This window comes from Halichoeres trimaculatus, unplaced genomic scaffold, assembly GCF_033239565.1.
Source record: "Halichoeres trimaculatus isolate MK-OKI-2021-1 unplaced genomic scaffold, fHalTri1.1 fHalTri1_scaffold_3, whole genome shotgun sequence".
NCBI classification, from domain to species: Eukaryota; Metazoa; Chordata; class Actinopteri; order Labriformes; family Labridae; genus Halichoeres; species Halichoeres trimaculatus.
This window is the reverse complement of record NW_027437181.1, coordinates 17564207-17579089: the sequence shown is the minus strand read 5'-3', so window position 1 is coordinate 17579089 and position 14883 is coordinate 17564207. Positions and strand designations below refer to the sequence as shown.

The 14883-nt window shown below is 40.1% G+C and overlaps 1 protein-coding gene across 19 annotated transcripts in view; it reads right to left on the bottom strand.

Annotated features, from left to right (window-relative positions):
- Nucleotides 1–14883, bottom strand: part of plekha7b (pleckstrin homology domain containing, family A member 7b) — a 67275-nt gene that overhangs the window by 38291 nt on the left and 14101 nt on the right. The window contains exon 1 of one of the 19 annotated variants that reach the window (XM_074666839.1): nucleotides 1141–1334. The exons of the other annotated variants lie outside the window; for them this stretch is intronic. The gene's annotated coding sequence lies outside the window, so the exon portion shown is untranslated. Of the gene's footprint in view, nucleotides 1–1140; nucleotides 1335–14883 lie in introns of those variants that run through there. 19 annotated transcript variants of the gene reach the window in all.

The following is a 14883-nucleotide window of genomic DNA, read 5'->3' as shown; positions in this document are numbered from 1 at the left end:
CTTATAATGCTGTGTTCATGTTCAGCATGGAAAATCACCTACTCTTCTACTCCCTCACAGTCACAAGGATGCATTTAGGTACCTAAACATGGTAACTTTGGATTTTACGTGAATCAGTCTCCGGTACTTTTGACAGAATTTGGTTGGTACCTATAAAAGTACCTAATTTGCTACCCATTCCTATATTATTGTCAAGAAAAGTTACAAATTCTAGTTTACGGACTCTATGTCATGCTTTTATTTTCATACTTTAATAAAACAACATTAAAAAAACACCTGGAACAGCTCATTGCCTTCTCTGACACACACCTCTAGCGTGTTACAGGGCCCCATGGCACCGACCATCAGGTCAACTAGAGTGTGTGCTCCCATTAGGATGATAAAGAAGAAAAAGAATGACTGGCATCTCTGCTTACAGGGAGCCTATAGAGAGCATTTCTTAATGTTTCAGTGTTTATGTGTACAGAGGAAATGTCAACACAATGTAAATAAGACAAGAGTTCAGTCCTGCTGGTTGTCAGGTAAATATCAAAGTACACGAAGAGACAGACTGTACTAACTGTACCAGAACTGAACGATCCATGCAAGCTTTATCCTAAAAAATAGACTTTAAAAGCAGCATCAGTCTTTTCCAAGTGAGTGACCCAAAGAGAGGTAACCTGGTTTCGATCTGAGCCAAGCTCTTCCACAGCAAGGTGTAAAAACAGCATTACTGCAGCTCTTAACACTTCTCTCCCTCAACACCGCAACAACTAAAGTCCACGCTTCAACGCTGGCATGCGTTACCCATTTTTCTTTCAACGAAAACAAGAGGCTCAGGCTAATCCCTGTCCAACACAACAGCTAAGTCTTGGCAGCAAGCTAACAGGGGCACAGCTCTGAGATTTACACATTTCTCTCCCTCTTTCTCTCTCCTAACATAGAAACACAGAGGCTCCAAAGTGCTCCACAACGTACATCAAAGACCAGGATCCCACGATCTGCCTACTGTTTCTACACCTGTGTCTATTTAGAGTCTCCTTTAAAAAAACATCATGGTACAAAAAAAAAAGAAAACTTGCGAAACTGTACCCACCACTAGCATAGCGCTCTCTAATTGTTTGCTGCTCAGCTTTGACGTATCAGCAGAGGCAGTCTCACCTGCTGTCAGACAGTGAATCATTGTGAATCAGCTGCTATGTTCTCTGTGGTGCTGCAGGCCATGGAAATCCTCTCAGCATAGTCAGGGCAGGTGGAGGACGCAGAGTGTCTCCTGCAGCAGCTGGCATCCACAAAGAGCAGAGTAAAGTGGAGCCAGCAGGATGAGAGCGGGAGCACTTTATCTTTGCCTTCTCCCGCTCAGGCGTGCTGTCGGAGAGTTTCACCCCACACTTCCTGAGTGGATGGTAGAGATCTAACTCCCTCCCATCAGGGGGATACCTCAGCTGCTTATCAGATCCTCCTCCTGTTCCATTTTCTGCTATCCTCAGTCCACTTTTCACTCCCACTTTCCAGGAATTAAATTCACTAAAAGTTATCTGCTAGTATGTCTCGAAAAAGAGTAAAATGTGCTTCTGTTGAAAGGGTCAAACTATAGCTGCAAGCAATGAAGCTGTGACAAACTTGTCAAGGTTGTCCCTATCACTGTAGTGTCCTGTCAAACACTTGACATTGCTGCTAAAGTCATGTAGATGGGAAGCTTGTTATTGACCTTTCCCTAACTAAGAAAGATAATCTCATTTGACACACCAAGTTATTCGCAATATACAACTCAAATAACACGCTCTTGGCAAAAAAAAACAAACATTAGAAAGTAGCAGAATTAGCTACACAGCTGGCGTAAGTGTAAACTTCTCAAACTACTCCAACAATAACCTTTCTTATGTACATTAAACACAAGTACAACCGATACTGTCAAAGCTGTGAAATTCAGAGAATGAAACATACAGCATCTTTCTCACCACATCATCTCTGGAATTTAAAAGGCTTCATCAAGGGCACTTTAAGGTCATCAGTGTTTTTGTTTTAAACAGAGGCTTAACAGTAACATTGACCTGTGACCTGCGCTACGAAGGAATCTAAACTAATCCTCAGGAATGTGGCCTTGAGGAGCAGGTGGTACTGACATACTGTAAGCCTGTGGTAAATGTCAGATCTGACAGACATCCAAGCATCCACAGTGTTTTTATGTTTAAGCCTGCTGTGTTTGATATTTACTGTCACAATGTAACCCAGAAATCAAATTAAGTTACATCTCTCTTTAATCTATATTTAATCAAGATGAAGGGATACCCAAAAATATGCAATAAAAGAGTTATTTGTCCCTGTCCCTGGTAGTAGTGAGTCAAACCAGTTGTCAGTCCGTCAACAAACTTCTGATGTTAACCTTATCTCAAGACATTTTACAAACAGAGCAAGTTTAATCCTGATGTCCCATCTTACGGGCAAGATTCAGTCTTATCTCATCTTGACCCACCATGAGCAGAGCACTTTGCAACATTCAGCAATTTACAGCAAGTAAAAACTAGAGCCCGACCGCTACGGGATTTTTGGGGCCGATGCCGATACTGACACTGGGGGCAAAAAAAAAGCTGATATCCAATATATCAGCTGATATATATAATAAATGTATTGATATACGCATGATATATTCTGTATATAAACACAAATTATTATAATACCCATATGATTCAAGACATAGACAGAACACTATTAAATTCAAACAAGGAACTTTAATTATAAAATAAGTGTAAACCAATGATAAATAAGACCAAGCTGTAAACACAATAATAAATAAAGAAGTCAAACTTTAAACAAAGTAAGTAGAAAAAAAAGTCAAACTGTAAACACACAATGAGCAACTTACAGGACGTCTAAACGCCGTATTATAGTCTTACATTACATAATGGTGGACGGAGGGGGCGGGCACTCGGGAAGTGTGCAGCCCAACACACAGAAACACAGGAACAGGAGTGACAGAATCTCTGTGGAGCAAAACTTATTATAATCCGCTACATTTTGGCCAATGTTGATTAATCGGTGACAGGCATGATCTGCCCGATTAATCGGCCGGACCAATCAATCGGTCGGGCTCTAGTAAAAACTTCAGGCAGGCAGAAACTCTAGCAGAACCAGACTCTGTTCAAAACTACATTTCTGTTTTGTTCTGAGGGAAAGCTTCAGTATTGGGCTTCAGTGCCTTGCTCAAGGACTCTTCAGCATGTGACAGCAGGGTCTGGGATCAAACCCCTGACCAGCCAACTTATCTAGTGGGCTGTCATCATTGTCTTAGCAGCTAGCATCTGGCTGTACCTTGTAGCTCTGTGTGACCACAAATCAATTCTCTGTGACAAATCACCAGTGGACACACATCGACGATCATTTCATTCAGCCAGGCTGCTGACTTCATTTCTGGATCAATTCAATTAGCCGTTACAAATTTATCATTAATATTAGCCAGCTGTTGTATGAAATGTGTCCGCAGAATTCAAAGAGAAGGAAATAGGGAAATTAAAGGAGAAGGACTGCAGATATGAACACAATAAGGGTCAAACTGGGTGCCATGAACCAGCACTGAACTCCATAATGACTCTCTCGGCTTTGTGTACAGCCCCACCCAGGCAGTGTGAATGTGTGGCAGGATGCTACACAGAGAATGACTTCACTACCAGAAACACCCTGTAGCATCCCTGGCCTCCCAGGCAAAATTAATTAAGCTTTAATAACAGTGGTGTGTGCTCAGTACCCAGACACGGGGAGCCATTAAGGAGATAAGCATTCTGCAGCAGGATTCGTGCATGTTGACTGACCTTTTATCAGTTCCACAGCAGAGCACTGCAGCAGCCTTGCTCAGCTTCATTTCTCTGACATTTGGAGGAATTATCGAGGAAGGGTCCCTGAAGAGTTATTGGGCGATTCTTCCGTCACTCAGTATGCAAATGAGTAGCTCCAACCAAACACTTGTCACTCTGGCTGCCATTGCACTCATTCACCTCAGTCATAATCATCATGTCCATTGTTTACAGCCGCAGTAACCCCCGAATGAATGAACAGTGTGACACAGTTTCAACAACCCCACCAGAGGAGTGATTTCCCGGTCTATGAATGCATGTACAGTCGTCTGAAATAGCATCAATAAAACAGGAAAAGGCTGCTCCAAGCTTTGCTTTTTTGGAACCTGTAGCCATCCAGCAAACCACTCAAGCAGCACTGGGCAAAATGTGGTATGATCAGGCTCAAACAGGCCCTGTGGAGAGCAGAAAACAGGTGCAAGGACTTGTCAATGTCTCTTACCCTGTCAGACAGACACTTTGGCAGAAATTGAAAGAGCTGTCACCTTATTAACATTCAACACACACACTGCTCTGACACAGCACATTTCATTGCAGTCACACTGCTCCTTAAGGCCATGCCGTTCCAAAACAAAAGCAAGGCAGCAGCTAATTAGATTGCAGTGAATGTAAGAAAGGTCCGTGTTGGGCCAATAGTAAAAAAAATTAGGATGCAGGAAACACTTCTATCTCTACACAAAAACTGAGTGAAAATGCTTTTGTCCTGGATCCTGTTGAAAAATAGATTGTGCTCATCAGTTACATCCCATTTCACGCCTGCTCAGTTGGAAATTATATTTTTAAACTCTTGGAGGACAACAAAGAAAGAATAAAAGAGTCTTATCTCCGGATAAACCAAGGCTGAAAACTACGAAGCATTTTCATCATCAACGAGATAAGAACGTATGGTACAACAAATTGTTTAGACTGCCTGAGTTACAATGATAAGAATATATTTTGAAGTACTTCCACATACACAAACTCCATGTTACACTGAGCAAGAGAAAACTAAATGCATCAGATGATACTTTAGCCATTTAATGGGAGCATCTTTCAATCAGAAAGGGCCCAGCTACTGCTACCCTTTTTTATTATTATTTGATGCCTATTTAGTGGCAACTGTGAGGGTAGCAGAGAATTGAGTAAATGTGGTTGTGGAAACATCACAGTAAAAGAAAAACATATTTTTTTAAAATTCAAAAGAGTAGAAATGTGTATAAGACAATAACTTACATTTCATAGTGTGTTTCATACAGTGGATGTTGTAAAATCATTGAACAATGTCACTGCAAAACCCAAAGTCCCCTATTGTGCAAGCCCATTATTATTTACTGAACAGCTGATAAACATAAATTTAGCACTCACAGTTTGACTAATGTAAACATGTCAGAAAGGGAATTAGTTCCAGTTACTGCCTGCAGCAAAAGAGAAAATGACCCCACTGAGAGATGGATACCTATTGTACAAGACTGTGAGCTTATCAGCACTTCCTTTGCTCCATTGGCACAGATTAAGCTGACTAATGAATATTTATAAAGGTTGAAGTAACTCATCAAAGCCATTGTGGGCTTCAAACGCCTCCAACTATAACAATAAAATGACTTCCAAAAGCTGAGCGATCAATAGTGACAGGGCGATGCTGCGACAAAGGAAAAAGTTGGGAAGTTTTCTGGAGCAAGCATTACTCTAGGGAAGGAATCAATAAAGAGTCCCTGCAGCTTTAGGTCAATATTTAATACCACAGATATACCCTGCACTCGACTCACTGAATAATGATGACCAAGAGCAGGCAGGAGCTTTATTTATTTCATCTTCTTATATGTGCTAACAAGAATCATCAGAATCCGAGGAGTGCAAATGTCTGTTTGGGGGAATGCAAGCAGGCAGAAAGGCTGCACTCTATTTAGAGCACATCTGCAAACTTCATCAAAATCAAAATTATGTTAATTGCAGCCTTACTGTTTTTAACCCCCGGACATTACAAAATTGTTATTTATTTGTTTGATTTCATATCCATACTCAACACAGTGGAACCGTCTGCAGCCAAGCTTTCATACAGTCATCTGTGTCTGCCATAGACAAGAGATACGAGTTCTAGAGAGAACAAACCGTGCCTACACTATCGTGTTACCTCAGCATCCATATGAAACCACTTTCTGGCTCAAAGGATTAGATTAGAAACCAAAAAGATTGCAATATCTTTTTATACACAGTCGATGTCTGCACCTGACAAAATGCAGCTCTAAGTTAGTACGATGAGTTTCCTCTCCTCTACTGAGACAAAATGAAATGAATCAGATAAAAGTGAAAGCAAAAACCTTGCTGTGAGTAATTTTAAACATTGCAGCAAATGCAGCCGTCTCTGTGGTTTCAAACTTCTGACATTTGATCTAGCTCTGCAATTCTCTTCTCGGGAAACTGACAAGATACAGGAGGGAGGATTTTGTAAGCAAATTATCTCTTACCCAGACAAAAACACACATTCAGCAAGAGCATCAAATATCTGACAGTGCAAAACAAATGAGATACAAAATACAGCAGGGGAAGCTGTTAATCTCAACTGGAGCCGTTAGCTGCAGTTCCACGTGGATAATAGACAAATTTTGCAAAGACAATCTTAGGACGTCTAATTATTTAGCAAAAGTGAAAGGCTGACAGAAAATCTAAATTTGGCAAACAGTGAATGAAGTACAGAAGAGCTGACAGCTCTTTTCTCTCTCACCTGTCTTTTCCTCACTGTGATCAGCACATCAATATGGGAGGCTCAAAGGCACTTTGCTTTACTTTAATGGCACATACACACATACATAAAAACACCACCACACAGTTCTGAGTCAAGCTTCTTTTTTCAAAAGTCTGAGCTGGTCTCTGATGAACTGAAGAAATCAGGGAATCACAGGTTAATAAGAGGTTACACAGCGACCTCTGACTTCCAACGCCTCCATGTGTTTGATGCATAGCCCTTTGATGAAACGTAGGTAGGTCATCACAGTGTGCATGAAATGAAACTAGCATGTCAGCACTCAGCAGGACAACAGAAACATCTGCCTCTCTTAGTTTCTATACTGGATCTGTTGTAGGCTATAGTTTAACTGCCTCATTGAGCATTTTTAATAGTTTGTATTTTAAAAAACAAGAACACAAACAAGCAGTTCTTAATAAAAAAAAAAGAAAAACACTAACAGTTGAATGCAGCAGTGAAGTGATGAAAGTACTGACCTATGAATTTAGTTGACTCTAAAATAAAAACTTTGGTAAAAACTGCTGTAGATTGGTATCTTAAAGCTCTGGGAATGTCTAACGAATAAGCTGTGGACGGTGTCATGGGCGTGTTAGGAACAAGGTTATTGTGATTAAGTATTAACATGAAATACAAACAAAACCAGGTATTAGTTTAAGATGTATGTGTGGTAAATGCGCATCATTTCATTCATAACTGTCAAAGAGTTATTGAGAGAGATACTCAAATTCTCTGCTCTTCAGGAATATATTATCATGACGTTTGGAAAGCACAGCAACACTAGTTATCACCACTTTGATCTTAATATTCCAAAAATATTAAGATCAAAGGTTGTATTCTCTTGGTATCCAAGTTATCATTGACAATGTTTGCTTCAGTGGTCTTTCTCATCATACTATCTACTGTTTATTTCTTATGCTGTAGCTGACCACTGTTAAAAGATAATAGATGAGCAAGTGACTATAGTAGTCAGTGCAGGAACAGGAGATCGAGATATTGATCTCAAAATGTAGACAGTCCCAATGAATGACATCTTGCCTGGCACACTCTCTGACACAGAAGCCATTTGGTAAAGCAGGCTTCATCAAGATTGGTCCCTAACTGGAATAAATGGAATCAAATGTGTGTATTTATTATGTGACTCACCACAAAATGTATTTCTTGCCTTTCTTGTCTCCCACTAACAAACAGAGAGGATGATATATTCATAGATTTCCATATAGTATTTGGGGCGCATGGCAAGATGCTGTGATCTTACTCATTCAATCTCTGTCTCAATAGTCTTAATTTAGCAGACTAATGAGGTCTGATCCACTCCTTGAAAATAGAGAATTGCAAACATCAAAATAAATGATCCATTAAAATGTTACAGAACTTTCATATCTATACAGGCAAAGGACGTCAAATTTGTTTCTTTTGACAAGCAGAGAACTAGAGCATCCGCTGGAGGGTTGCATATCTCGGCTAGTAATGCTAAATCCAACCCACAGAGCAATTCCAAACATGGCTAATCACTTAGCCTTGCAATGTAGGGCAGGAAGAGATGTGAAGTGTGGGGGAATGTTAAAGCTGAAAATCTCCAGTAGGAGATAGACCCGAGGGCTTGGAAACTACAAGCTTCAAGCAGGATAAACCAATGGGATGGGAATGCAGTGCAGCAAGCCTTGTTAATAGTCTGTATCATCTAAACATTTAAACCAAATCAACCAAGGAAATCTCACTGAATGTAAGGTACTACAATACTTTTTTTGGACACTAAAAACATCTAAAAACGGTCTCATTCAATTTAAATATATACTAATAAAGACCACTCTTAGACCACTCTCACAGTGTGACGGTGGTAACTGATTAATCTTTCATATTATCCCCAAGCAAGAGACTTAAGTTCATTTGAATTTGACCGACTCACCCTTGAATTCCTTCAGGGAGCTCCACCCATGTGTAGGAGGCTTAACTAGCAAAATCATGATCATCCCACTGTCAGCAGAATGAAAATTAATAGTATTAAAGTGCTTGAGGTCTTAGGCATTAACAAAGAAAGAATCAGACAAGATAAAGAGATCTGGGGTCCTCCACTCCTTCTATTTAACGTGATTATTCTTATGCAAGAGCTCCCAACTGGGGACATAATGAAGCAACACAAGGCAGTGCATGATCGCAACAGAAAGATGAAATTCCTCCCAGGTCACACATCCTGTACACACCCCACATTTCTGCCTAATTTTAACTCAGAAGCTCACACAACAACACTGTGTACAAGCGGAGCATTTAAACACACACACACACAAAATCACAAATTAAAAAGATACATCAGAAAGATTAGAACGATGATGACAGATTTTTTGTGGTTTCCAATTTGTCGTCACATGATAAATGACATATTTGAGTTTTGTTACACCACTAACACTTTGACTCTTTGTTGTAAGTGGGAGAATCAACTTTGCATAGTGGTGCAGTGGTGCGTATGAATGATGATACACAGCTGTGTAAGCAGTGGCTGAGATAATGACAAAAAAGGAACCTTGTTAAGATTCTAACCGGCTGATATCTGCACTAAATTTATGATCAACATTCAACAAATGCCCCTGAAACATACATGGCACGTAAACTAAAACAACGCAAGGATTTTCATAGACGAAAGAGATATTTAATGTAGATTTTACTGCATAATTATCAGCGTAGCAGTGGTAGATCTTTTTATTCACCTGATGAATAGCTGGTATGTGCTGTCAGTCTGAAAGATGAATTGAGGAACCAACCTATTCTCCATGTTTACCTAATGTACTCAGATAAAACCTGTGAAAGCCACACACCACATACAAAGTAAGATTATTCCCACTAACGCTGACAGAAGTCCCCTGCTCATCCTATCAGATAAAATACATCTCTCCAGCATTCCTCATATGAGTTTCAATACAAAATAAGGCAAAAGACAGGAGGGAACGCAGGGAAAACATGTTTTATATTGCATGCATTTACAGCATTTATCATTTGATATTCATGCAGAGAACACTGTCAGAACCGTCACAGCATCTTCCCAGTGATAAAAACTACTTCTGCATGCAAACGGCTGTGGTGCACAGCCTTTAACTATCCTCCTATATGTGCACATGCATGCCAAGTGGCCTGTAATGCTGCTGTTAAGGGCTATAAGCGAATTTATGGCAAGACAGGTTGTCATGTTTTCATCAGCAGCTCTGCTGCACAAGTGGGAATAAAATGACACCTTTGTCTTTAAAGTAACACACAACTGGTATTTTCAGCTGTCATTAAGAAGGGAAAAAAAAACTAGAAAAAGGGAAGCTAACTCTGCTTTTTCGATTTAAAGACAATGTAAAGATGTATGTAGCTAGCTTTATGTCTGAATACATTTCACACAAGAACAGATCTCGTCTGAGCCCCTTCCTTCAAATGAGGTAAAAGCAAAAACTACTCAAAATGAATCAAAGCAAAGTTAGCCTACCTGCAGGTTATCAACACAGTTTGCATGCAGCAGCAGTTATCTTTTGTCAAACCAACTCCAGGCATTTTCCTCATCTTCAATCTTAAAGATCAATCTGCTCCCTGAGGTTTTACAGCACAGAATGAATGATTTGCTGCATGACTGTCTGAATCAGCCAAAGTTAGGCAATCTGTCTTTCTGCAAATGTTGCCTTAGCACGCACACACACATACGCACATTCACACACAAATTTCATATGTTCACATGCAGATTATCTGTCTAATCTCTGATTTTCCATAATCCTGCAACACGAAAAATAAACCACCAAAAATAAAATAGTTACAAATAAGCCAGGGGCAGTAGTATGGAGAGTGTTGCTCTAATTGCACTGTATCCAAATCTCACATGAAAAGTTTAAAAGCAGAAGCCATCTTTTTGCTGGCTAAAACAAAACAGTGCTGTATCAAACATTCAACATTATTAGAATGACTAATATTAAAGTCTTAATCTTTTATCTTGTTCCCCTGTAATATTGTATTTTTAATTGAAATCAATTTACAAATAGCTAGCGAACAATATGACTAATAGGCAGCTGGCTTTGATGTCACAAACATACTTTTTGTGAGTAATGACACATAAAGATAAAATATCTAAGAAGGGGCTTACACAGAGATTAACACGGTGGAGCAGCCTATTCTGTTGTCAAGGGTAGATCATTGTTTTGTATTTAACATGCTCTGTAAGAGCTACACATCCAGGTAACAAGCGGATCAGACAGACCAGCTAAACAGAAGGATTACAGGATGCAGTGTCCTCTGTCAACCTTTCAACTGTATCCTGGTACTGATGTGGAAAAAAACGAGTCAAGAGGTAAAAGATCAATGTATCCATAAGGATTACATTATCAGAATAAGGTTAATCCCTGTTTTCCAAAACCATGTGTGTCACTGGCCAGCGGTATCGACCAAAAGCAAAGAAGCAGATAACCAGCTATTAGCTTTTCCAACAAATGGATTTAGTTCACCCCCATGCTGTAAAACATGTCTTAATCCTTTATACGGCCACGTCAGAGGCTTTATTATGTCATCCCACCACTAAATACACTCCTACCTTTCCAAAAACCCATGTCTGACACAGACCACACACTAACAAAGACACTTACAAAAACAACACACATCAGGCAGTTTGTTGGCAAATAGAAAGTGAAGAATGTATCCAGTTTTCCAACAAGAGGAAATGCACAGTATAGAGTCACGCTCTATAAGTGTTTTGGGTTTAGCATAGTGTTAAATGATATCACATGTAAGCAAAAAGACAGACCCTGCTGTATGAGAGAAATTTGATTAGTCTGGTATACTGTCCTGCAGAGGATCTCAGCCCTGAGGGTGTCCAGGCTGGTACAGTGCAGCAGGCTTTACTGCAGCAGGCCTGTCCTTACAGGAGTCTTTGCTGCATTTTGTACCAAGCATCAATAATCAAGTTCAGCTAATCAGTTATCAACAGAAGAAGACTTTTCTAGCTTCTGTAGGCCAGTACCCTCTGAAAACTCAGCTTTTGCAGGACAGACTAAGTTCTTAATGTGTGTGCATGTGTGACATCTGTTCTCTGCTGGGACCCTACTCCAGACTGGCTGCAGGCTTGGAGGGACCTCTCTCTCTTGCACTTCTCATTATAAAACCTGAACAGACACACTACAGAGCAAAGGCAGCAAGCGGACACATTCCCACTGGGGACTTTGTTACAATGATACACCAGGTTAAGACAACACAGCTATCCCATGACTGCAGTGCTCAGTGGGAATGAACAACATTAAGGCACCACATACAGAGGCCCCAAAACACACCTCTGCTGGGATGGAAACCAGTCGTCCTCTGGAAAACATGCAGTATAGTAAGAGTGTGGATTTTTAGCATAAACAAGCTTACAACCAAAGCACTGCAGCTTTCTCTCACATCTGTTTCCTCTAAATTGTTTGTTTATTACCTGGTATAGTCACAAAACTAGAGAGCATTTTTTCAACGCAGATGTCACAAACAATAACGAATCACCACAGTTAATGAAAAGACATTACATCTCTTAATAAATCTTCTATCAATAAACTATTATACTCAGCCCAGCACTCCCTTCTCTCTGGCTATCATGTTTTGTTTCCTTTTATCAACAAATTAAACAGATGGATTAAATGAATTAGGTGAGGCTTGGCTGGCAGAGAGTAACTGAATTAAGAGGCTATTTTTAGATCTTTGCATCCTGAGAGTGTGGCGAGAGCTTGCTCAGACTTAAGGGGCTTATTAAGTCAGGCACCAGGGGAGAAAGGTGGGCCGCATCTGGCGTACAGCTCTTAAACACTCAGTGGCCAGCAGGACTTAGATTTTACCAGAATAGACCCTCCTCTAGAATTCTCATCCTGCTGATCTAAATCACAGCCAAGGGAATTTAAAAGGTCACAGTCTTAGTACATAGAGAATGTACTCTCTTTTCAAATAGCTCTACCCTCTTAGGCATCATCATGGTCTCTATTCTTAGAAATGTCCGTTCTCCCTGGAAATCTGCAGAATGTCAGTGGTTAAAGAGAGGTCTCCTCCTTTCCCTGCACCAATTTTAGGTGTGTCATTTTTCAGACTAAACTGGCCCAGCCATTACAAGCTGCACTTAACAAAGATATGACCTCTCTATCAGCCGAGCATACCAATGAAGCACTGAGTCTTTTGGCAACATTTCATCCTGTGGCTGGGGGATGAAAGTGAAAGGCTGAGCTGGGCTGGGTGGGACTCAACATTACTGGAACTGACTGGTGGAACTAAGCAATATCACATCAGATGTTATCCAGTGCTCAAGAGTAGAAACAGACCAGACTAGAGGCGAACATTGCATAATCCATTAAAAACTGACTGCCACACAAGACTGGACAAACCCACCTGAGGCCCACTGATTTAAAAATGAGCTAGACTGTAAATATATCCATATACCTTAAAACCAGAGTACTATTGATTCAAACTGGGCCAACTCTCCTGATTATTTATCCTGTGGTTTGGTGTTAGCAGCCTGCTGCTTCTGTGGCGAAGGACACAGCAGGGGAGCTGACCAATGAGGGAGCATATGAGGGAATGATAAATAGGCAGAGTAACCTTATCACTGCGGCTGACATCAAGACCATGGCAGAATGATAATAAGCTTGATATTTGATGAACAGATCTTTGAGTGGTTGGATCAATGGCATGTTGGTTTCTGTGTCACAACCTAATTAAAAGCGACAGAATCAACCACTGAACATCTTAAAAACTGTGAACTACCAGTCAATATCACCGGGATAGATATGCTTGATATCTTGATACAATGTTGAGCAGTCAATATGCAGCAGAAAACTGGTCCTATTTGATGTACAACAGGGTTGTCGCAATCAGGTATTTTTGCGCCCGCATCCCAGTCTGAGTCATTTGATTTTGAGTATCTGCCGATACTGAGTCACGATCCAATACCTCTACTCCAATACATCGTGCTCCTAGCTTTAAGCTCCTGCCATGTTCTGCTCTACTTTACAGCATTCAACCAATAGTGTCACTGTGATGTCATGCCCTGTGTTGTTTCTGTTTGGGATAGAGACAGTCTGGCTCTGTACCACCATAATGGTAGTAAATACTAAGATGTTATTTTTCCCATTTGTTTTGAAATATTATCGGCCTGATGAAAATATAACGAGAAAAAAATATATACATATATATATATATATATATATATATATATATATATATATATATATATATATATATATATATATATATTTATAAGATTGAGTCTGTAACCAATCAAGCAGGATAAACCCCGATTTCCGGTCACGTGATTAGGGATGGTTGCCGAATTAGGTACTTTTATAGGTACCGACCAAATTCTGTCAAAAGGTACCATGTTTAGGTACCTAAATGCAGCCTTGTGACTGTGAGGGAGTGGAAGCATAGGTGATTTTCCATGCTGGACATGAACACAGCATTGCAAGGTTATATATTGAGGAATAAATTTGTTAAATTGAAAAATTTTAAAATTTCATTATTAAACAAATTGATGTTTTTTACCACATAAACACAAAAAAGTACCGAAACTTGGTACCGTTTAGTACCGGGCATCGGTACCGTATCGTTTCAGATGTGAAAGGTACCCATCCCTACACGTGATCTAGTCTGGACATCCCTAATGTACAATACAGGAACAATATCAAAATCTTTGCTAACAAAAAACTTTGTTTCAAGCACTCACAGTGGCTTTGCTGTTGTCAATGACACAAACAACATATATAATTTCAGCAAATAGAAATCAAAATAGTCCTCCAGTGCATGAGATGTGTAATATGCAGCAGATGTGGCATTGCACATGTGAGCCTGTATTACTGTGCATCTCTGTGGTCTGTCTGTGTGTGGGCCAGACCCTATAGCAGCTGTGCTAAGGTTTGAGACAGAAATCCATGTAAACAAGTACATTCCTTTGAGAATCTGTGGCTTTCTGAGTAAAGGGGAGAAGTCACTACAGGCTAACCTATGGAAGCATTCCACATTAACCGTGTACATAAGAAGAGCATCATAATCAGCCTGAGAGATCACAGATCTGCTGACATCAACACAGCACTCAGTGACCTGTGATCATGAGGCACTGCAGTGAGTACCTCTCTCTTTCTGCCCCTCTGTCTTCTAATTCTGCTCCATTAGCACACGTTGATCTATGCACTCCCTCAAGGCACTTAAAAGGTTTGTAAATGCAAAACAGCCAGCTGCCTTCTCTGCAACAAAAAGATAATACACACAATTCAGCATGCATAACATGATCTCCCCTGCACAAGTACTTTGTTGTAACACTATAAAGCATGCAACCAGAACCACTTTCTTCTGCAGTTGCTGGAAAGC